The 23550-nt window shown below is 38.2% G+C and overlaps 1 protein-coding gene across 3 annotated transcripts in view; it reads left to right on the top strand.

Annotated features, from left to right (window-relative positions):
* Positions 1-23550, top strand: part of SKAP1 (src kinase associated phosphoprotein 1) — a 281287-nt gene that overhangs the window by 139569 nt on the left and 118168 nt on the right. The gene's annotated exons all lie outside the window — the stretch shown is intronic.

Raw genomic sequence — 23550 nt, 5'->3', positions numbered from 1 at the left:
CCGCATGCCGCGGAGTGGCTGGGCCTGTGAGCCATGGCCGCTGAGCCTGTGTGTCTGGAGCCTGTGCTCCACAACGGGAGAGGCCACAACAGTGAGAGACCCGCGTACCGCAAAACAAAAATAATAATAATTAAAAAAATAAAAATAAGGGGAAATCATTGATGACTTTCATAACTCACCCTGTGTTGGACAGACCACTCAGAGATAATTAATCAGAACATGTCTCCATTAAATGTTACCACCGGGCTTAAACTCGCCCAGGAATTCATAGAAATCAGACAGACGTGCAAATAATCTGTAAGAGAATTGAGTATTTGTCAAATTAAATACCACTGTTACTAAATGCACAGTAATTAAATACATAGTAATTAAATTAAAGATATACCAGTTCCTCTTGCATAAGTCTATGTTTTTACTTTTTTTTAATATAAATTTACAGCATAGCTTTGAGTTTTGTCTAATTTGAATTGTTCTATTACCTGCTTTTATCATGCTGCTATTTAAGGTGTAAGAGTGTGCTAAAACATTTTGGTTAGCTGTGTCAAATATTTATTGTGGACAATTCAGAATATGCATTTTAAAATGAACTTTCTTTTCCACTTGAGTTTGTGTATATATGTTGATAAGCAAGCTGGTCTCCTGTCTGAGACCTTATGTGCAGCTGGCTATTATTTGATAAGTTAATGATCCCTATAATCTGAGGAGCATTTAACTAACTGATAACTGATAACAAATAGACTAATCAATTTAAACATGCTTTAGTAATTCATAGTTTAAAAATATATAAAATGAGTACTGAGGAGTTTCTATAAAAGTGTGCTATATATTGGTATTTTTGTTTTTCAGAAACTGCCCCCTTTTTTCTTCTCTTACCAAAAATTTCTGTGGCTAGTAGGAACTATGTCTGTGCTTTGAATTATACCATGATTCCGTGTTATTAGCAATCATGTATCACTTCCCTTCACACCTTCAACTTTAATATCTGTGTACACTCTTTTAGTTAGAATCTTGGAACGAAATATTATATAATAGTCTTACTTTTGTTTCTACTCAATAAATGTAACTACCCTACCATTCTCTTAAACTGTAAGTTGCTTATTGGATATATTTTTCATTTTCTGTTATTGTGAAATTTGTAGGTTTGGGAGATGTTGCTGACTACAGGTAATGAAAATGTGGAACCAGGTGGTAAGAGACTGTTCTAGTTGTGGCACTGGTACAGTTTTACCAAGTGACTTTCATGAAGTAATTAAAATTATCTAGCTAGTTAAAAGGAACTATATGAAGAGGAATTATAAGGGGAGGGGGAATTATTAAGGTGATTTCAAGCCAAAAAGAATCCTTGCTCTTGAGGAAGATGTCAAGTGTACGTGTTTGTTATGGGGATATTGTAGATGTTGGTTGTAAATACTGTGTGCCTATTAAATGCTTATGTAGCTTTGATCCACTTGGTAATTCCTAGTTAGCTGTTTGCCTCTGGGCCAAATTCATAGACTTTATCTTTGCTTTTCTAGTTCAGATATTTAGAGATCCTACATGTGCCATTTGAAAAGTCATGTTAATGCCATTGTAATGGCAATACTGCAGAGAACTTTCTTATAAAAATGTAGCAGGACATGGAGAGAATTTGGGCATAAAACTAGTTTGCATAATCTCCATTTTGAGCCAGAATTGGAGGCGAGTGACCTACAATGTGCACAGCAATTTAATGGCTATTAATATATTTCTGAATTTTTAGAAGAAAGTTTATTGGATAAAGATTTTATGAAGTCTCTGAATGTAGGAAATTTGAATCATATTTATAAATATTTTACCTGCCTTGAATAGATGATTAGCTTTGTCCAATAACAATTTCAGAGTAGCTAATGTGGCAATATAAATATGAATGTTTAGAGGAGCATTTTTTCTTTATGTAGTAAATACGTGATTAGTAATGATTTCTTTTACAGAGGGCTTTTTATGGCACATTGCTTTATAAAAGAAACGAAGTTAAGTCTGAAGAATTACATAATGACATCTTCTGGGAATATGTGGTTTAGGTATAATTATAAAAGTGAAGGAGTTTAATTTATACTTGCATAATACCTTTCATTGAAGGTTATGAAAATAAGTCTTGTGACGTACTCCAGGCTTCACATTTCTTATATGCCTCCCTATATAATTGAAACAACTTCCCTACTATGGTCTAACAATAGTCCGCCCCTCAAAAATACCTAAAATTTAGCATCATGCAGCCAATCCTCTCTATAAGGTAATGTGAGTGATGTCTCTTTTGTCTTTTTCTTAATTAATTCCTCATTTATATATTGTTTCCTTCCACCAAGCATTTCAGGTAGCCTTCCCAACCTTTTCAAAGACTTTTACCCAAGCTAAGTAACTACTAATTACCAAAAATTAAAATTGCAACCATTTGTTGAGAGCCCTGTACATGCTAGGCATTATACTGGCTGATTTCCATATACTGTCTCATTTTAACTCTTACAGTAATTCTGTAAACTAGGTATTACCAACCCTACTTTACAGATGAGGAAACTAAGACTCAGAAAGGTTAAGTAATTTTCCCAAGACCATATTGCTCAGCTGTGGCAAAGCAAGAATGTTCATTTATATTTGACTCCCAAAGTAGATGTCTGAGAAAATGGACAGAGTAAGGAACAACACTCAGAATTTCTGTCTCCTATTCTCACTGTAAATTTGCTCTTAATGGCTTTTATCATTTCTTTTTAAACATCTTTATTGGAGTATAATTGCTTTACAATGGTGTGTTAGTTTCTGCTTTATAACAAAGTGAATCAGTTATACATATACATATGTTCCCATATCTCTTCCCTCTTGCATCTCCCTCCCTCCCACCCTCCCTATCCCACCCCTCTAGGTGGTCGGTCACAAAGCACCGAGCTGATCTCCCTGTGCTGTGCAGCTGCTTCCCACTAGCTATCTATTTTACATTTGGTAGTGTCTATGTCCATGCCACTCTCTCACTTTGTCCCTGCTTACCCTTCCCCCTCCCCACGTCCTCAAGTCCGTTCTCAAGCAGGTCTGAGTCTTTATTCCCGTCCTGCCCCTAGGTTCTTCATGACCTTTTTTTTTTTTTTTTAGATTGCATATATATGTGTTGTTAGCACATGGTATTTGTTTTTCTCTTTCTGACTTACTTCACTCTGTATGACAGACTCTAGGTCCATCCACCTCACTACAAATAACTCAGTTTCGTTTCTTTTTATAGCTGAGTAATATTCCATTGTATATATGTGCCACATCTTCTTTATCCATTCATCTGTTGATGGACACTTAAGTTGCTTCCATGTCCTGGCTATTGTAAATAGAGCTGCAATGAACATTGTGGTACATGACTCTTTTTGCTTTTATCATTTCTGATGGAGAAAAAGATGAATGATAAAAACACAGCATTTGTTTAGGTCCAAAGGATCAAAAGGGCTCATGGGAAATACTGACATATGGGCTCCCTTTTTCTCTCTAGACCCAGCATGACTGGCAAAAGGAGTTGGCATTGTATAAAGGAGAGTAGGTGTTTAATGTAGTCCCACTTACTGATTTTTGCTTCTGTTGCTTGTGCTTTCGGTGTCATATCCAAAAAAAATTATATGCCAAGCCCAATGTCAAGGAGCCTTTTCCCTATGTTTTATTCCCTATGTTTTGTTTTTTTTTAAGGAACTCCTTTATTTATTTATTTATTTATTTATTTATTTATTTATTTATTTATTTTTGGCTGTGTTGGGTCTTCATTTCTGTGCGAGGGCTTTCTCTAGTTACAGCGAGTGGGGGCCACTCTTCATCGCGGTGCGCGGGGCTCTCACTGTCGCGGCCTCTCTTGTTGTGGAGCACAGGCTCTAGACGCGCAGGCTCAGTAGTTGTGGCTCACGGGCCTAGTTGCTCTGCGGCATGTGGGATCTTCCCAGACCAGGGCTTGAACCTGTGTCCCTTGCATTGGCAGGCAGATTCTCAACCACTAGCGCCACCAGGGAAGCCCTATTCCCTATGTTTTATCTTTAATTTATTTAGAGTTAATCAGTTATACATCTGATAAGGTGTTAACATCCAAAATATATGAAGAACTCATACAACTGAATAACAACAAGAACAACAAAAACCAATTCAATTTAAAAATGAGCAGAGGAACTGAACAGACATTTTTCCAAAACAGACATACAAATGACCAACAAGTACATGAAAAGATGCTCAACATCACTGATCATCAGGGAAATACAAATCAAAACCACACCTATTAGAATGGCTATTGTTAAAAAAGACAACAAATAACAAGTGTTGGCAAGGATGTGGAGAAAAGGGAACCCTGGTGCACTGTTGGTAGGAATGTAAGTCGGTACAGACACTATGGAAAACAGTACAGAGGTTTTTCAAAAAATTAAAAATAGAACTACCATGTGATCCAGCTATCCTACTTCTGGGTATATATTCAAAAGAAATGAAAAAAGTATCATGAAGAGGTGTCTGTACTCTCATGTTTATTGCATCATTATCCACAACAGCCAAGATATGGAAATAACCTAAGTGTCTGTCAATGGATAAATGGATAAAAGATGTGAGATAGATATAGATATAGATATAGGTATATGAAATGAGGGCATTATGCTAAATGAAATAAGTCAGACAGAGGAAGACTTATTATATATAAGTATATAATAACATGTGGAATCTGAAGATGTTGAATTCATAGAAATAGGGGCTGGTGGGTGGGGTGGAATGGAGCAATGTTGGTCAAAGGATATGAAATCCCAGTTAGAAGATGAGTAAGTTCTGAGTATCTAATGCACAGCATTGTGATTACAATTAATGATACTGTATTATATACTTGAAAGTTGCTAAGAGTAGATTTTAAGTGTTCTTACAACGAAAAAGGACATGATAATTATGTGATGTGATGGAGATGTTAGCAAAAGCTATCTATAGTGGTAATCATTTTGCAATATATAAAATAATGTGTATAAAATCTACACATTGTATACCTTAAGCTTACACAGTGTTACATGTCAGTTATTTCTCAATAAATCTGGAAGGGAATAAAAGGACAGTAGGTGGAAATAAGCTTTATGTTCCTCTCCTAGAATCACCTCTCCCATCTTATTCACTGCTCACTCAGAAATGGCTCAAATATTTTGCTAAATGCTTCTTTTCCCATCCCTAATAACATTTTGAAATTGAGCAAATACTCCAAAAGAATATTTAGAGATGGCTGTGAAGATTTGGAGAGCTTAGAGAGTGAGTATACCAAAAGCATTTTAAAAATGGCCTTCTCTCTGAGTCATAAGAGGCCTCAGACTTACTATGAGAGAACTCTCCATTTAATTGCTTCGTAGGCTAATCCATACCTCCATGTCTTTCAATATGACTTCCATAAATCTCAAGCAACTAAGAATTTCAGTGTGCACTGCCTGGCATCTGATGCTGAAAACTATGGATCTGGTAACTTGATCAGAGTTTAATGACTACTGTGGGAGATTTTTGTTGAATTGTGAACAAAACCCAAATGCTCTTCAATCTTATCATGTATGTCTGTGCCAAATCCTTTGGCAGTCCATGAAAGCCAGGTCCTCCCAGATTTGGCTAAAGTCCAGTTTTCCTTAAGATTTCCAAGCTTCCAGGACTGCTAAAATATATACAGGTTGGCATAGATAACGTGTCCTCTAGTGTAAGACGAGAGTGAAATTGTCACAGATTATCTGAATCCTTGAGTTACTCATAGAAAAGGGACCTATCTAATATAAGTGTATTTTTCCCACAATGTGCCAGTTGTGCTTTTCAGAAATTATTTCTGAACATGGTGATAGAATACATCTGAACATAGAAGTCACCTATGTATTCACATCCAAGCCTGCTTCACAGATCACCACCCCCAGCATTGGCAGAGCTCACCTGTGGGCCCCTGTGCCTCTGAGTACACTGAAAGGAATGCCGTTTCATAAATAACCTATGCTAAGGTGGCAAACAATTTTACCTGCGTGTTCTGACAACTACCCATCAGTGATCTGCTTCAGTGTTTCAAACTCACCATAAAATTTCTCTTTGATGTAGAATGTCTTGAAAGAAACTGACCTCCATAAATTATTCCTTATCTTTATTAGCAGTTCTATTCATGACCTACTTTAAAAAATTATTATAAAGGATCTCCTAATTAAAATCAGAACAACTACAAATGCTTGCCGTAAATGATGTTGGTTTGGCCAGTTAACAGGTTGGTAGCTCCCGCTAGGAGAAGGGACCCTGTTGGATTTAGTTAAGGAGAAGCAGGGAAAGAGTAATAGGAATGTCTAGGGATGTAAAAGGGAGGGAGCAGCTGGTTTTCCTGTGAAATGAGTTTAAGCTGGGAAAACAATTTCAAAGTTATATCCAAGGCATTCAGCATAAAAAGACTAGGCAAGGAATAGCATAAAAACAGACTGAATAATGGTGTTCAAAGGATGATGATGAGAGTCTGGGGCATTCATCAGGGAGTTCCATGTGGGACAGGGAGGAAGTGGAGTCTAGTCTCAGAGAAGGAGGCTAGCTGGAGTCCCCCTTCTGCCCTGGGGGAACTAACTAGGTACAAGAAGCCCAGACAGAGGGTCAGTTAGGCAGCCTGAGAGCACATTGTCCTCCTGACACCTGAGTTACTTCCCCACCCCAGGGAAATGGAAGGGAGCAGCAGCTGGTAGCCAGCCCTCACTTGTAACTGTGGATGAGTGCTCAGGTACCAGTGAGACCCCGCCCTTGCCTGACCCCAGATTTCAGTCATCACCAGTCAGCCAAGTCAACAAACATTTGATCTCCTCTGTGTGGGTCTTCTTGGCGCAAGCCTGCTGCATCTGTAGATGGCAGGGGTTATTATAAGCAGCTGGAGTCAAGCTGAGTTTGAAAGGGTTAAAAGCTTACCCAGGTCACAGACTGAGAGAGTCGAGCTGAGATTTGAACCCAAGAAGTCTGACTCCAGAGCTAATCTGGCTTTAACCACTATGTTATGAGGTCTTAATCATATGCACTTAAATTTTAGGTACAATTTTAAACAGATCTTCCCGTAGGGAACTTTCTCCAGTTCTCTTAGTCCACGCCAATCACTTTCCTCTGTATTCCCTCATCAGTTATGTATTTTCTCTAAAGACTCTAAGCTCTTTATTTTCCACTGTTGTTAATGCTGCCTCAGAGCTCTTCTCAAGTTGTTTAAGGCACGTGATTGTTTTGATGACCCTGACAAAATTGTGAGCTCCACAATGGCCTCAGCTGTGTTTCTTGCCATAGTCCTCTTATTTATGGGAGCTACAAACTGGGACAGCATGTCAACCCACCAGCTCTTAAGTTCCGGTTTAGTCACCTTGCCAAGGAAGACTTACTCTGCAAGGCCCTCAGAGCGAGGATCCCAAATATTTGATGGCTTGGATAACTTATATTTCATGATTAACAAGGGAATTTGGTGTGGCAGGGGAAACCCATTTGCTCTTGAACATCCCACAGGAGACTCAGAGCAGGAGTCTCTTGACGTTGTAATTATCTACATTTTAGAAATAGCCAGTGTGTCTGAGCCAAAGCTTTACTGATATTTCTGTGTTTAGATAATTATTAGATCATAATCTGTCCCTAAAATAGGAACTTGACTCTCCCAAACTAAAAATTAATTTCGTTCTTTTATGGCTATTTCAGGGATCTTAAAGTACTTGCTCTTTTTTAGCCAAATTAAGAAAATAATTACAAGGAATTACAAAATGCTAAGGGTGGATGGTGTTTTATAGTTATTGTCCCTCAAATGGGTAGATTTGCACGCAGCAGAGGAGCACAAAAATTATGCAGTCTTTCTTATAGAAAAATAAAAGCAGTTTCTTGGTGTGGACAGTGACCCTTGTTTTGTAATGTGTTTGCATTGCGGGGAGCTGGTGAAGGATATATAGGAACTCTACCATATTAGCCACTTTTCTGAAAATCTAAAATTATATTAAAGTTTTAAAAAAAGAAAGCCAGGGCTTCCCTGGTGGCGCAGTGGTTGAGAGTCCGCCTGCCGATGCAGGGGACACGGGTTCGTGCCCCGATCCCGGAAGATCCCACATGCCGCGGAGCGGCTGGGCCCGCGAGCCATGGCCGCGGAGCCTGTACTCTGCAACGGGAGAGGCCACAGCAGTGAGAGGCCCGCGTACAGAAAAAAAAAAAAAAAAAAAAAAGAAAGCCATTAATTTGGGTGGAAGTGAGGGGTGAATGGGGAATAGAGGAAACAGGTTTGGCCATGAGTTGATAATTGTTGAAGCTACAATAATTGGTGATAGGTGCAAGAGGTTTATTATACCATTTTTCTCTACATTTGTACATTTTTGAAATTTTTTATAATACTTTTTTTTTTTTGTGTGGTACGCGGGCCTCTCACTGCTGTGGCCTCTCCTGTTGCGGAGCACAGGCTCCAGACGCGCAGGCCCAGCGGCCATGGCTCATGGGCCCAGCCGCCCCGTGGCATGTGGGATCCTCCCGGACCGGGGCACGAACCCGCGTCACCTGCATCGGCAGGTGGACTCTCAACCACTGCACCACCAGGGAAGCCCTATAATACTTTTTTAATCTAATGAACGACATAAAAAGAAAACTTATGCACAGTTTGACTTTGGGCAAACATAAGAATTTTCTAAATGATTTTGCTAGCTGAGACAAATGCGTATTATCATTGGATACCAGGGTTTTTTTGCCATTCTTATCCTTTGGTGCACAAAGAATCAAGTATATGCTAATGTAATTTTTTAAATTCTAGAATATAGATTCTTAGTTATATTTAGCTACTATTCTTCAGGTTTTCTTTATTACTACAATGCTAAAAATATATAGCTAAGATGAACTAGAAATTTTTAAAAGTTGTCTTACCTGTCCATAGACTAGTGGATAGTAATATTCATTTTATAAGTCTGTTTTTGGTTTTTGTTTCTCTAAATTAAAAAAGTCACGCCACTGGCAGATATTTTCACATTGTTTTTATAGTAAATTTATGCTATTACAAAGATAGTAAATAACCAGATCAATACTTATGAGTAAGAGAGGTTTTAAGTGCCATGTTAGAATTTAAGCCATGGACCACTAGATGGTGGCCACAGTGTTATTTTCTTATTTTCTAAATCTTCCCTTTCAAGATATCTGAATTAGAGAATTTCCTTACAAATAAATTCCTTAATTAGTTTGGAATTACAAGGGGCGTTCTTGCACAATTTGAAGTCATACTTCTTCTGCCCACCAGCCTAAATGATATGGGCAGGCAGCCTCTACCTGGTGAGCATCACAGGAACCCGGAGCAGTCAGGAACGTGAGAAAGCGGTACCTTGATGCTGGCAAAGAGCTTCAGGGTTCCTGATTGGGCACCGGGGGAGTGGAGTGCTTAAAAACTCGGGCTGTGAATCTAGAATGACTGGCCTGAACACAGATTCTGTCTTGAGTATCTATAGCAGCTTTATTCATAATATCCCCAAACTGAAAACAACTCAAGTATCCATCAACTGGTGAATAAACAAACTTTGGTATATCCATATAATGGAATACTATTTGTCAACAAAAAGTGATAAGCTACTGATACATATAACAGCATGATGGATCTCAAAGGTTTTATGCTCATTGAAGGAAGCCAGACATAAAAGATTAGATACCGTACAATTTTGTCTATAGAACATTGTTAAAAAGTCAAAACTATAGATAGAAAAGAAAGATCAATGGTTGCCAGGGCCAGGGATAGAGGGATATTACTGCAAATGGGCACAAGGAAACTTTTTGGAGTGATAGAAATATTCTGTATCTTGATTTGGTAATGATTATATATATAATATAGATATTATATATTATATTTTTTCTTTTTTTTTTTGGTTGCATTGGGTCTTTGTTGCTGCGCCTGGGCTTTCCCTAGTTGCAGCAAGCGGGGGCTGCTCTTTGTTGTGGTGCACGGGTTTCTCATTGCAGTGGCTTCTCTTGTTATGGAGTACGGGCTCTAGGCTCACGGACTTCAATAGTTGCGGCGCATGGGCTCAGTAGTTGTGGCTCACGGGCTTAGTTGCTCCGTAGCATGCGGGATCTTCCTGGACCAGGGATCAAACCCGTGTCCCCTGCATTGGCAGGCAGATTCTTAACCACTGCATCACCGGGGAAGTCCCTATAATATATTTTTTCAAAATTCATCACATCGTACTTTTTTTTTTTTTTTCTTTCTTTTTGCGGTATGCGGGCCTCTCACTGTCGTGGCCTCTCCCGTTGCGGAGCACAGGCTCCGGATGCGCAGGCCCAGCGGCCATGGCTCACGGGCCCAGCCGCTCCGCGGCATATGGGATCCTCCCAGACCGGGGCACGAACCCGTATCCCCTGCTTCTGCAGGCGGACTCTCAACCACTGCGCCACCAGGGAGGCCCCACATCGTACATTTTGAAAGAATTCTATTTTGTGTAAATTATATCTCAATAAAATATTCAAAATCAAATATATAAAATACATTTTCCAGAACCCTTTTTAATTTGTCTGGCTTCTGTAAAAAAGCCTATTGTTATTACTGTAGGTTATGTATTCCTATTTATTCTAAAACCAAGGGATATATGAATTCTTTGCCATATGCATATTATCTGTCTACCCTCTTCTGGTAAAACTGTATAACAACAGAGCCCCAGGGGGACAAAGATAGCAAGAGGGACCCTGGGTTAAACACTGGTGTTAGAAGACAAGGTCCTAGAAGGAACTGTAAGCACAGGAGAGAGGGATTCAGGGGAAATGAAGCTGACCCAGGCTACAGAGAGAGGAAGACCCAAGAACAGAGTGTTGGCTGGCCCTAGGAAAGGAGGAGGAAGTGAGGTGTTGAGGAAAGAGAAGCTGAGAGAGTGAGATGAAAAGTACCTCTTTAGGTATCACAGCTCAAATTAACATGTTTATACATTCATGATACCCAAGTGGCTTCAATTTCTCGGCAGTGGAATTTCTCACATAATTAAGCTTTTAGAAAAAAATTCATTTTTTGCCATTAAAAAACCTGACAAATGGTCCACATGTATCATTTGGACACAGGTCACATTACCCAGATAATGAACTCTTTCATGTAAAATTTCCAGTAGATTTTTAACATGCAAAAGTCCTCCTCATGTGTTATCCTGCATTGATCTGATTGGAGCTGTTAGGGTCTAGTGGATCAATGATCAGCAAACTAAAAAGTCACTTAGTGACTATGACACTCACAGCAGTGTAGAATCTATTGTGTCAGGAATTCTTGTTTTATTAACTCTGTAATTGCCTGTTCAGCTGAACCAGTGAATTTTATTACACATTTCCTTTCACCTGAACAAGACCTTTGCACTGCTGCCAGTGCCCTGAGGATCCTCCATTTTTTCTCTGCTCCATGTCTTTCTCTAGTGCCCTATGGCTTCACTGCCATCTGTTTAGGCAGAGACATGTGTGGAAAGGAGGACTTTAAGAATATCACCGCCGGGCTTCCCTGGTGGCGCAGTGGTTGAGAGTCTGCCTGCCAATGCAGGGGACACGGGTTCGTGCCCCGGTCCGGGAAGATCCCACGTGCCGCGGAGCGGCTGGGCCCGTGAGCCATGGCCGCTGAGCCTGCGCGTCCAGAGCCTGTGCTCGGCAACGGGAGAGGCCACAACAGTGAGAGGCCCGCGTACCACAAAAAAATATCACCGCCTTGCTTTGAGGCTGTTAAGTGGCTTCTCGCTCTGGCATGGTTGCCTCCATTGAGACACACTTTGGTCTCAGGAGGAAGAAAGTCCACAGTGCAACTCTGCTTGCTGTGTGTTGGTGCTTTCTTTAAACAAAGGACCATAATGCTATATGGCACGGGAGTTAACAGCATTCACTCTGGAGACAGAGCTGGGGCTGACTCCAGGCTCTACCGGCTGGCAAGTTAAATAAACTCTCTCAGCCTCAGTTGTCTTGTGTGTAAGGGGGGAGGATAGGAATAGTTCCTCCCTCACAGTAAACACGTGGCTGTCTCAACAGCACCTCCGATTCACCATGCCTGACACTTTTTGTTCCCCCACACACACCTGTGTCTCCTCTACTTTCTCTTGGAAAATGGTGCAGTCTTCCTTGACTATCGCTCTCGCTCACCCCACCCCAACATCCAGCGTTCACCAAATCCTACAACCTGCCTCTTAAATGTTTCTTCAATACATCCATTACTCTTCATCCCCACCATCTCTGCCCAACCCAAGCCATTACCGTTTCTCATCTGGAATCGTCTAGTCATCATCCAACTGGTCTCCCCAAATTCACTCTTAGCTTCTTTTAATAAGGTCACCATGCTGCCATTATTCAAACATTTCATGTTATCCTTAGAATTGGATTCAACATCATTAACACATCCAAAAAGGCTTTGTGTGATTTCATCCATTTTTCCACCCTCATGTCACTCCTATTATACTAGGATTTATTCATGCAATTTACCTTTTCATTTATTCATTCATTCAGCTAACATTTATTGAGCATCTAGTGTGTCAGGCATAGTGCAGGTGCTGAGAATACAAAAGGAAGAGGGTCCCAGCCTAGGATGGGCTCAATGCCTAATGGGGGATAGAGATACAAGACAATGATTTAAAATGGTAAAATGTAATAGAGCAGAGAGAGTGATTAGCGTTGTGTTTGGCACATCAGAGAAAGCTTTGTAATCAGAGTGACTATATTATGTCTGGGAGGATAAATAGGTGTGTGTGTGTGCAATTTTAAGTTAGATTCTTTGTGCTAGAAAGTATTTCAGGAATATAATACAAGCCCAAAGAATAATTGTCCTTTAGATGTTGTAGAGGGTGCTTAATAGTTTCCCACATCATTGAGGTAATATAACCACCACTAGCTATTGATAATTTCTCTCAGAACAAATAAAGCTGATGAAGCATTTCCTTTTGTTCATGGAGAGTACTTTTCTATCATCTTTGTTAAAACCTTTCCACTTGTTTTGAGTGGTCAGTCCAAATCCTCAAATTTTCATTTTCTTGAAATATATCCCAGGAACTGGAAAATAAAAAAAGCTGTTGATTGTAGAATACGGTCAGAAGCAACCTAAAAGAAAATCAACTCAACATCTTCAGATTTTGAGTCTTGTTAACTGGCTTCTTCAAGGAATGCACCATGTACTTATATAAATCAGACCTTCTTTAATATTTAATTTCAGTACAGAGGAATTGGACTACCCACAAATGACAGAAGGTCTGTCACTTTAAGGTTTTGGGGTCTGCCTAAAGCACAGGTTAGCTGTGAAATATCTAATTTTCTAGGAATACAACTTTAATACTCAACTGCTACTGAATGTCCATTTGATAAATTTAAATAACAGTTTCCTTTAAAATTTGGTTTCTGATTGTATTTTATTTTCTAAACTTTTGGGTAATCAAAAGCATTCTCTTAATTAATTTTTGAAAAGTATATTATGCAACTGAGATAATTTCTATAATGTGAAAGAGATATTCTTTAAAAAGAAACTTAGGGCCTCCCTGGTGGCGCAGTGGTTGAGAGTCCGCCTGCCGATGCAGGGGATACGGGTTCGTGCCCCGGTCTGGGAGGATCCCATATGCCGCGGAGCGGCTGGGCCTGTGAGCCATGGCCGCTGGGCCTGCGCATCCGGAGCCTGTGCTCCACAGCGGGAGAGGCCACAACAGTGAGAGGCCCGCATACCGCAAAAAGAAAAAAAAAAAAAAAAAAAAAAAAGAAACTTAAATTTTCTTTTATGCCTATGATGCTTATTGACCATATTATTTTACAGACATTTCATAGAAGCATTTTTACTGTAAGGAAACTGATTCATAACCACAGACACTATTTGCTAGAGATAATATCATGTCTAAAGTCTGTCACATAAAGATCTCAATGCACTTACTGCATAAGATATTTTAATGTTCTTAGTTTTAAGCTCAGTGTGTAAGATACAGAGAAATGCATGCAACTAACTCAATCTGTGCTTCTGAAAGAAACATTTGTCAATTAAGCAAAATTGAATTGCTTGTAAGACCTTTGAAAGTACTGATGACACCTCAGTTGTGAAGAACAATGGGAACATTACTCTCTGCTTCCTTTGGTTAAAGAGTAAGAAATAAGAAAAGTTACCTGACCCAGGGTAAAGTTGACCTAGAACTCTATAGACGGTTTCATTTGAAATTATTAGGAAAGTACAGTGTATGGAACAAAAGATATTAAGCTGAAAAATGTAAACCGTAAGTTAGAAGACCTCATCATTATAGCAACATCGCCTCTTCTGCTTCCTAATTCTTCCTTAAAACGTGCTTACTGATGTAGACTCTGAAGATATAAAGATGAATAAGACCCAGTCCCTGCCTTCAAGGAACTAATAATCCAGTGGAAAACAGATGTGTACAGCTAACCCTAATCATTGAGATATATTCGTGTTTTCAGCAAGGTGCTAAGTGGAGGGAGAACAAAATAAATTAATTCTGCTCAAGGGGATCAGGGAAGACTTCACAGAGGAGGTGACATTTAGCTGAATCTTGAAGGATGATTAAGGTTAACCATATAAAGAAGGAAAGTAGGGATACCTTGGAATGAAAAAGGCAAGTTGTATGAAAATACTTGGCATGTTGGAGAACATATAGGGAGAATGGCTGGGGAGGTAGATTAGGGTTAGTTGTGAAAAATATGAATATTCCTCTTCTCTTAATCCACTCCCATCACCTCCTGTTAATAGTTTAGACTTTATTTTGTAAGACATTGGGGAACCAGTCAAGCTTAGTATTTTGTTGTGGGCATGTTTCGTTGTTTGGCCATCTGCAATCAACTCTTCACCCTTTCTATGAACACTCATCCCTTTTTGTGTTACCACCTATTATATGTGGCATTAGTAAGAGTGATCCTCTTACACTTTCAAATTTTTCTTCAACAAAATCTGGTGTTGTCAGGGTTCAATCACCTGATTTGGGTTTGACCAAATGAACACCCCTATTTGAAGACTTTGAACCTTGATCAAGGGATACGAAGATGTGAGGACATCTGGCAGTCATATTCAAAGCAGCAGCAGCAGCAGCAACTATAATTGGTGCATTGTGGGATTTTGTTGTGGTTTCTGCCCCCTGGCCCTTGGGTGCTCCCCTGATTCCAACCTTGAGTCACTTTCTGCCTTGCCGCTAAGAGCCATGACCAAACAATGTCCAAAAGCAAACTCATCATTCAAGTTCAAGGAGTTATGCAACTGGGAAATTCAAACTATAGGTTCAGAACTTTAAATGAAAGACCTTACAGAGATGGAGACAGGTTTTATGAAAACCTGTATTTCTCTTGTATTAAAGCTAAAAGTTAAAGCCCAAGAGGTAGATCACCCTGGGAGAAACTACAGAGGAAAAGACAAGAGGACCAGAGACAATACTCTGGGAGATGCTAATACATGAAGAAGCAGACAGAGGTGAGATAGCAAGGATGCCCTGGAAAGGTATCGGAGAGTTAGGAGGACCCGGAGAGGAAATAAGTTCAAGGAGGGGGTCAGGAATACCTCACATTACATAAAGATCAGACAGAACACGTACTGAGAAGAAGTCATTGAGATGGGCAGCTGGTGGTTCATTGGGTACTTTGAAAGAAGAGATTTAGAGTAGCTTTTCAGTAGCAGCCAAAATCCTATGGTTAAGGAAATAATGGGAGGTGACAAGTGGAAGCAGTAGTATAGACTGTTGTCACTGAAAGTTTAGTGATATGATAAGGGATGAAGCAGCAGCAAGGGATTTATGGTTAAAAGAAGGCTTTTTCTCTAGAGAAAAACAGCCTTTTCAAGCAGAAGAACTAGTGGAGGAGGAGAGGTTGAAAATGTTAGATAGTAGAGGAATAAACGATGGAGTATTATCTTGGCGAAGACGGGAGGTGATGGAAATTGTAGCAAGGTGGAACAGGTAGCATTGGAAGGAGGTTGAACCTCTTCTTTGAAAACAAGACCGAAAGAGGTAGGATGAAGATTAAAATCATTGGAGTTCGTATTAAACATGGAGATTCCTCAGGCCCACCCTACACTTAGTGAGTCAGAATATCAGAGGGCAGGGCCCCTGAAAGTGCATTATTAACAAGCCACAGTTGAAAGTTTTACATACTAAAATTTAAGAATCACTAATAGAGATAATACAGAATTGGAGATGAAGTTGTAGCTAAAGAGTGTTAAAAGTTTGGCACAGCTCCTGTGGGAAACAAGAAATAGAACTTAACAAAAATGTAAAGCAGAAACTAACACACCATTGTAAGGCAATTATACTCCAGTAAAGATGTTAAAAAAAAAAAAAGAATTAAAGGATTCCTGAAGAACAACACTAAGAACCTAACTGAGGTTGAAATCATAAACAGATTTAAAGATGTCAGTCACCTAAATTATTCTGTTTCTTTCTGATGTGCTTTTGTGGCCCAAGAGGAGTAGACAAGCAAATGTTGAGATTGTTGCAAGAGATTGGGAATGGCACAGTAAGTGTGATAGATCTCAAGGAGACAAAGGATTAAGGTGGTTGACCCTGGGGTCCTGACTGAATAGGCAAGAAAGTGAAATGGTTCTAAAGTGAGGTAGAAACAAACAGAAGCTCTATTCCAAGTAGGTTGGCTGGCTTGAGGGAGTGCAGTGGGTACCACAAAATTCTGAGCTACTCGTAAACAGTAGGTAGCAATCAAAACTGGACAAACCTACTCTACTTTATCCTCGCTGCCTTAATCATTACAGTGTAGTGAAAAATTGGAAACAACCTAAGTGTCCATCAGTGGGGATTTGCTAAATAAGTTATGATGTGTCCAACTTGTGGATAGCATGTGATCATTAAACACAATGATAACAGTCTACTTGTTTTGGAAAAATAGTCATGACATTTGAGAAGGTGAAAAAGCATGTTATAAAACATCATGTAAAGAACAATTTGATTTTGCTAAGATTTCATGTATATGTGTGAGCACATGCATATATGCAAAGGAGATATCTGAAAGAAAAGTCACAAATGGTGATTTTTATTTATTTATATTTTCTATATGGTTTAAATATTTACTGTACGTTTCTATTATTTTGGGGCTCAGAAAATACAGTAACATTTTTTTAGTAATACAAAGCATTAGTAACTCCCAAATCACTTACCTTCCCTCCCTACCACTCAAAACTTTATCTTAGTGTGGTTTATCTCCTAGAGGTAGGAGCTGAGCTGATTAAATTAATTTGTGCCAATTTGTGAGTGATTAGTATCTCCATTATCCTTTGAAACATATTTATTTTCTCAAAATATAAATGAATCTCAAAATGATATTCAAGGCAGACGAACAATGAAGCACAATAATTTGGACAGTGTGGGTTAAGGTAATTTTGGACAAGAATATGACCCTGTAGCAGATTAACCCTGCCTGGGCATGTATATCCCTCAGGGTCATCTTCCTGAAGCTCTTCCCATTTATGCAACATTCTCTAGTCCTGTTATAGATTGATAGTTGTTACACACAGAAGTTATTTTTTGTTTTTGTTTTTTAACCTGGTAATATTTATTCACTTATTTTATCACTTCTAACTTAGGGTATATTCTTTTTCTCCAGAGATTTGTTAAACCTTCTATTCTCTTTTAGTTTTCTATAATTTGACTTCTATATTTATATTTTATTCAGGTGGAATTTATTTTGATATCTAGTGTAAGATAAGAACCTAGATTTGTTTCATTCTAAATTGCTACTTTCTCAAAATCATTTATTGAATCACCTTCTTTTACTTGTGTGCCTTATCATATATTAATTTATTATATCTAAAAGATCTTTATTCTGTTGTATTGTTCTGAGTATTTTTGCACCAGTCATGAGACTTACTGGAGCTCTGTAATGTTTTAATAATTATTCGTGTCAGTCATTGCTTTCCTTTTTCAAAATTTCAAAATGCTATTTCCCCTTTTTTATTTTTCCTATAAATTTTAGAATTATTTTTATCAAGTGCCTTAAAAATCTTATTTTGGTTTTAGTTCGTATAGCATTAAACTTAAAATTTGACTTGAATCTCTCCCCTTTGTATCAACAAATTATTTTCAGTCTCCTAAGTATTTTCCACAGAGGCTCCCTGTCGCAGTGGTGGCAATGGATATACATTTTACGTAGTTTCAGGGGTTTGTAAGGCAGGTATTGTATATTTTCATGTAAAGTGCATATATTAGAAAACTGTGACACTTAGGGCCTTCTACTATTAAGCACCTTTGTAATACAGGTTTTGTTGTTTTTTTAAAGTAGTCCTTTGTCATCTTATTATTTCAATCTGTCGTTATGAGCTTTAGCTACTAATCTTTAGGTGAATAGCTAAAGTCTATCCAGGACTGATATACTTTTCATTCTCTTCCCATTTTTATAATTGGCTTATTATAGTAGACCTCTTCAAGTTTTCTTTTTTGAAACTCTAGAGAATAATGTCTGTCTTTCGAGGACCTTAGAGATTCATTTGGTAAAGCATTCCAAACCCTGGAATGATTATTACTTTAACTACCTGTATGATCTCAGGGAGGTCATTTAAATTCTCTGATCTTAAGCTTTCTCATCTATACAGTGGGCATAATAATACATACCTGAGGTATTAATGTAAGTATACATATAAAGGGTCTCTGTGTGATTACTCAGGAAATGGTGTGCCTTTCCACCTCTCCCTTCCCTCCGTTTATCGGTCAATATCTATTTTGTCAGTCCTCCCTGCCTTTGTTTCCATAATTACCCTCCCTAAGGGAGTTCCTAAATGTCTCCCATGGTTTGGTACTTAAGACCAAATGGGAAAAGGATAGAAATAGAGCAAATAATTTTGTAAGCAGTCTAGTATTAAATTAATTGATATTAAATTAATTACAAATCATTTTAATAATAGCAAATGAAGCTAAGCCAGTGTTTATACCCATCCTTTAGAAAAATAAGCAAAGTTTAGAAAATTATCATCTTCTAAGTTATTAATGATTAATATAGGGTAATAATTTGAGTGTCAACCTTAAGGGCTCATATACAGAATGCCTATTAGTACCAAGTGGTAATTCTAAGTGTAAATGCTGACCATGTCAACTTAGAGTCAAAATCGTTGATTAAATGAGCATGTTCAACATCAAAGTGTGTGTGTGTTTAGTTAAAATTGATTTCGGAAGAATTCTCCAACTACTGTTTCTTATGCTCAAGTTATTTTCTGATTGTAAAAACTAAGTAAAATTGAGGTATTGTTTAGGTTAAGTTGCATAGGTTGAGAAGTATCTAATTTTGTTTTTACTAAGACCTAATATCTTATATATCTACTTTATGTCTTCATTTCATTTCATCCTAGGGAATTTTTATTAGTGTTCAAATTTTTAAAGTTGAAATTTTAACTAAAGAAGATCCTAGATGTTATAGGCACATTCAGGGCCCTGAGTATGGGGAGAGAGGTGGAAACAAATTTGAGAAAAATAATTATTTGATTGCTCTTCATTACATTTTTTTTCATGGTAGAATAATATTCAAGGTGCTAATTCTGTCATCTGCTATGTTATTTCCTTAGAGCAAAGCAGGGAAAGCATTATATGTTTAGTGTTAGTCATATTCACAGAAGAAAGACAATTTCATGTGTATTTGAACATTTCCACTTCATCCACTTAAGAATTCTCTCTAGTAATCATAAGGTAGAAATATTATTCTTGAATTTAAAAAGAGAAAGAAAAAAAAGAAACCAGAATTTTAAAAGTTTAGTTGATTTCCAGTTACAGACCTGATTTCTTGCACTAACAGTTTCAATACTATATTTATTGATGTACATGGCATAAGCAACAACCACCCACTGTTCTGATAGGTGGAAACTACCTTTAAATAATAAACTCCTTTCTGGTGCAAATGCACTCTGCCTTTGAAAGCTAAATAGAAATATGCATGCAGCATGATGTTTGCATCAGTCTAACATTTACATTAAGACCTATCTGATTATATCTTATAAAATCTATTATTTTTGATAAATACTTCGGTTGACTAGACCAGGTTGGTTTTGTCTTTGGTTTTGCTGTTTTAAGATTGTCCCTAACATATTTCCAGCTCACTCACAGGTTAATAATCCCACTATGATGTCAGCCAAATCAAGTGCTAACAAGGAAGTGGGAGCCCTGTTCAACAGAGAGATAAGTAAATATCCCAAGAGAGGAATCAAACAGCAAGCAGTCATTTTTCATAAAGAGGAAAATCACTAAACTAAAGAAAAGAGGTTTTAAAAAAAATAAGTTTAACTGGAAACTTGGACAATCTAAAAATATGTGCAGATGGTAAGATTCGAACAGAAGAGGCATTTGAGAGTATGGCCAGCAGCATGTCCCACCTGCCACAGGAGTTTGCCTGTGGGCAGATGCAACTCCCTAGCTTGAGAAAAAAAAAGTGAAAAGGTTATAGGCCAACTGAGCTAGACACACCTCTAGCCAAAGTGCTGCTGCTCATAAGTAATTCACACTGCTAACGGCAACAACACTAGAATTAAATAAAATGGGAGAAGTGTGCTGAGTTTTTTTAAACTACCATGTCAATACACTTAAAAAATAACTTGAGGTTTTGTGTGCCTTTTCTGAATAAACAGTAACCACACTCCACAGTTTCATAGGCTTCTTGCTAAGAAAAAGCTCCCACTTTGTTAGAAGCTAACTTCATTTTAGAGTCTTTGGGGCTTCAATGTGAACTAACTTTCCAAATTAAAACTGGATACTGGATCCAGGTACTTTTTCCCTTTAACAGATTGGGATCCATTAAATCCCACCACAGACAAATCCTATAAAGAGCATGTATTGTTTCAAATAGCTGGAGAGGAGAGCAGCTTTCCCCATCACTCACGGGAGCCATGGTTCACCCCAGTAGAGTCATGTTTTTATTAGGGTTCCTGTGGGAGACCTGTTTGTGAAAGTGGCATTTGTGATTCAGACTTCAGTTCCCCATGCCAGCTTCACAAAGTCAAACAGATGTTTCCTCGTTTACTGCAGCATAGCTCATCACTTATCCCAAGAGGAAAATCAGAAGAGGCTGGGGACAAGCGCCATTCTGTCAGCCAAGCCACAAGAAAATGGAGATAGAGGACTTTTTTGTGTGTGCGCGTGTGTGTGTGTTTCCTAAATCTGATTAAATGTGAGGTTAAACTTTGCTTTATTTAAAGATAAAAAGATTCATGTATAAAGAACTTTGCCCTCCATCTAAATTTCCTTTTTTTAAAACTCTTTTCTCTCCCCCCGCTTCCTGGCAAAGTTCAGTATCTTTGATGGGTCTCTTTGGAACACAATCTTTGTGCTTTTCAGTTTTGCTTTGGATTAATAGGTTGTTTGAGAGCAAAGCTTAGCTCCTGATTTGTTCTGCAAGAATAATAAGATCAAAAGTTATTTCTTATTCGCACACATCAAAACACATGCATACCCCCCAAAAAAGCAAATAAAATGTATTTTGAATCTCATACACCACAGTGATGTGGCCTGGGAATTATACTCATTAAATGGATTACAAAGAACTAGGTAGCGTATAGTGGAAAATGATATTGCATTAAGCCTGAGCTAATATTAGGGGGGACATAGTAAGACTTTCATGTCTGATCTGTATATTAAAAACGTAGTAGTGTGGATTTTCAAGGTAGAAATAAAATTGCTTTAGAAAATACCAAAAAGTCAATTTTAAGCATTCCCATGTCTTTGTTTTAGACACATATTAGATGTAATCTTGCCTAATTGTAGTCTAGAGTCCTATTTTTAAGTTGTGTTTTTCTGGAAAATGATCTGATGTCTCTTTGCTCGGAATGAATTCCTCTAGCCCCAGGCTTAGGGCAGTGAAAGGGTCATGGCTGGTTTAGAAGGTTCTCTGTGGATGTACCTCTCTGTCTTTCCCTTTCAGATGCTCTCGTTTGCTCTCCTCTCTCACTCTGTGCGAATGCAGAGTGGTGTCTGTGTTTCAGGAAAAGAATGTGTGTTAAAAGAACTAATGGTCCGACTGTCCATCAGACTGGGCAGCAATGGAGGTCATCTGGCGGTCAAAACCAAATAATTTCAGCCTGTTCCTAAAGCCCCTGAAGCTGTTCACTCGACTGCAGTTCACCGCCTCTCGTTGCTTCTGTGTCCTCTGAAACCTGGGAGTTTTATTTTTGGAGACAAGAACGTACATATTTATTTTCTCCCTAGCAACTGTGTATACACAGTGCCTGCCATTCAGCATTGGCTCAGGTTAGTTTGGCTGAAGTATACAGTTAGTGGTCCTTCTTGATACACGTCTGCCCTGAACAGACAACAGACCAGATTCTAAACCTGGACATTCCCAAAATATTGGAAAAGTCTGAATATTTGTGTTTGTTTGAAGTGCATTGTTATATAGAAATTTTAAATATTTAAAAACAGAAAATACTTTCTCTTTTATGAAGAAATCTGTTGTTCTTAATGTGAAACCTCCTACGGGCACATATTTAAGGTAACTTCCAAGTTTTCACGTTCGTATTGAACAGATGGGAATGGAAGTGGTTTCAGAGTGCTGACAACTCCATTAAAAATGTTTTAAAATCCATAATCCATAAATCTGAACCACATATTGGTTATATTCATAGCCCTTCCAGTATTTCTTATACCCTATTTGTGAATACCACCACCTGCTGGTAGTTAATGACAAGATCTTACTTTCCTGAAGAATCAATCTAAAAGTCAATATTAAATAAAATTTAAATGCTTTTAAGTAGGTAAGTTTTGGAAATGAAAATCTATTTACTGCATTAGTTTGAAACATCCTGGCCACAATTCATTTACCAAAACTTTTTAAAAGGAATTAGAAAAAATTGCACATGGAATATTGTTTTAAAATGAAAGCTTTTCTTTAGTTAATTTTACTTAATACCAATTATTTTTTAAATTTATTTATTTTTATTTATTTATTTTTGGCTGTGTTGGGTCTTCGTTGCTGTACGCAGGCTTTCTCTAGTTGTGGAGAGCGGGGGCTACTCTTAGTTGCGGTGCACAGGCTTCTCATTGCGGTGGCTTCTCTTGTTGCGGAGCATGGGCTCTAGGCGCACGGGAGTCAGTAGTTGTGGCTCGCAGCCTCAGTAGTTGTGGCACACGGGCTTAGTTGCTCCATGGCATGTGGGATCTTCCCAGACCAGGGATCGAACCCACATCCCCTGCATTGGCAGGTGGATTCTTAACCACTGAACCACCAGGGAAGTCCCCTTAATACCAATTCTTGATTATCTTTTCACTTTAACATTTTTCCTTGCCCACACATTTCAAGTGATCTTAGAAGTATCCAGATCATCAAGTTTGACTTTCATTTCTTCTACTTCTTTTGTCCGCCCATTTTCTAAAAGAAGTGTTTGTGGGCAATGAAATATCTAAATATTGAAAATCCACAGGCTGCATAATTGTCATCTTTTAAAGATTATGTCTGTGATTGAGGGATTTACCACTCTTATTTTGACATTGACCCATAAAACATATGTTCACAAAAACTGTTTTATGGGCTTTTTTTAAGACAGGGTAAGAAATTTTAAGTGTACAGTAGAATAGGAAAATCAAATCTTCATGCAATGATATTACAATATACTTGTTTCTTTTAATTGTTCAAATCTTTACTCATCAAACGGAAATATACTATAATACTTTATAATAAAATAAACTAAAATCC

Source organism: Mesoplodon bidens (assembly GCF_964165515.1).
Source record: "Mesoplodon bidens genome assembly, chromosome: 19".
NCBI classification, from domain to species: domain Eukaryota; kingdom Metazoa; phylum Chordata; class Mammalia; order Artiodactyla; family Ziphiidae; genus Mesoplodon; species Mesoplodon bidens.
The sequence above is the reverse complement of the archived record's forward strand: the minus strand, read 5'-3'. Positions and strand labels throughout refer to the sequence as shown.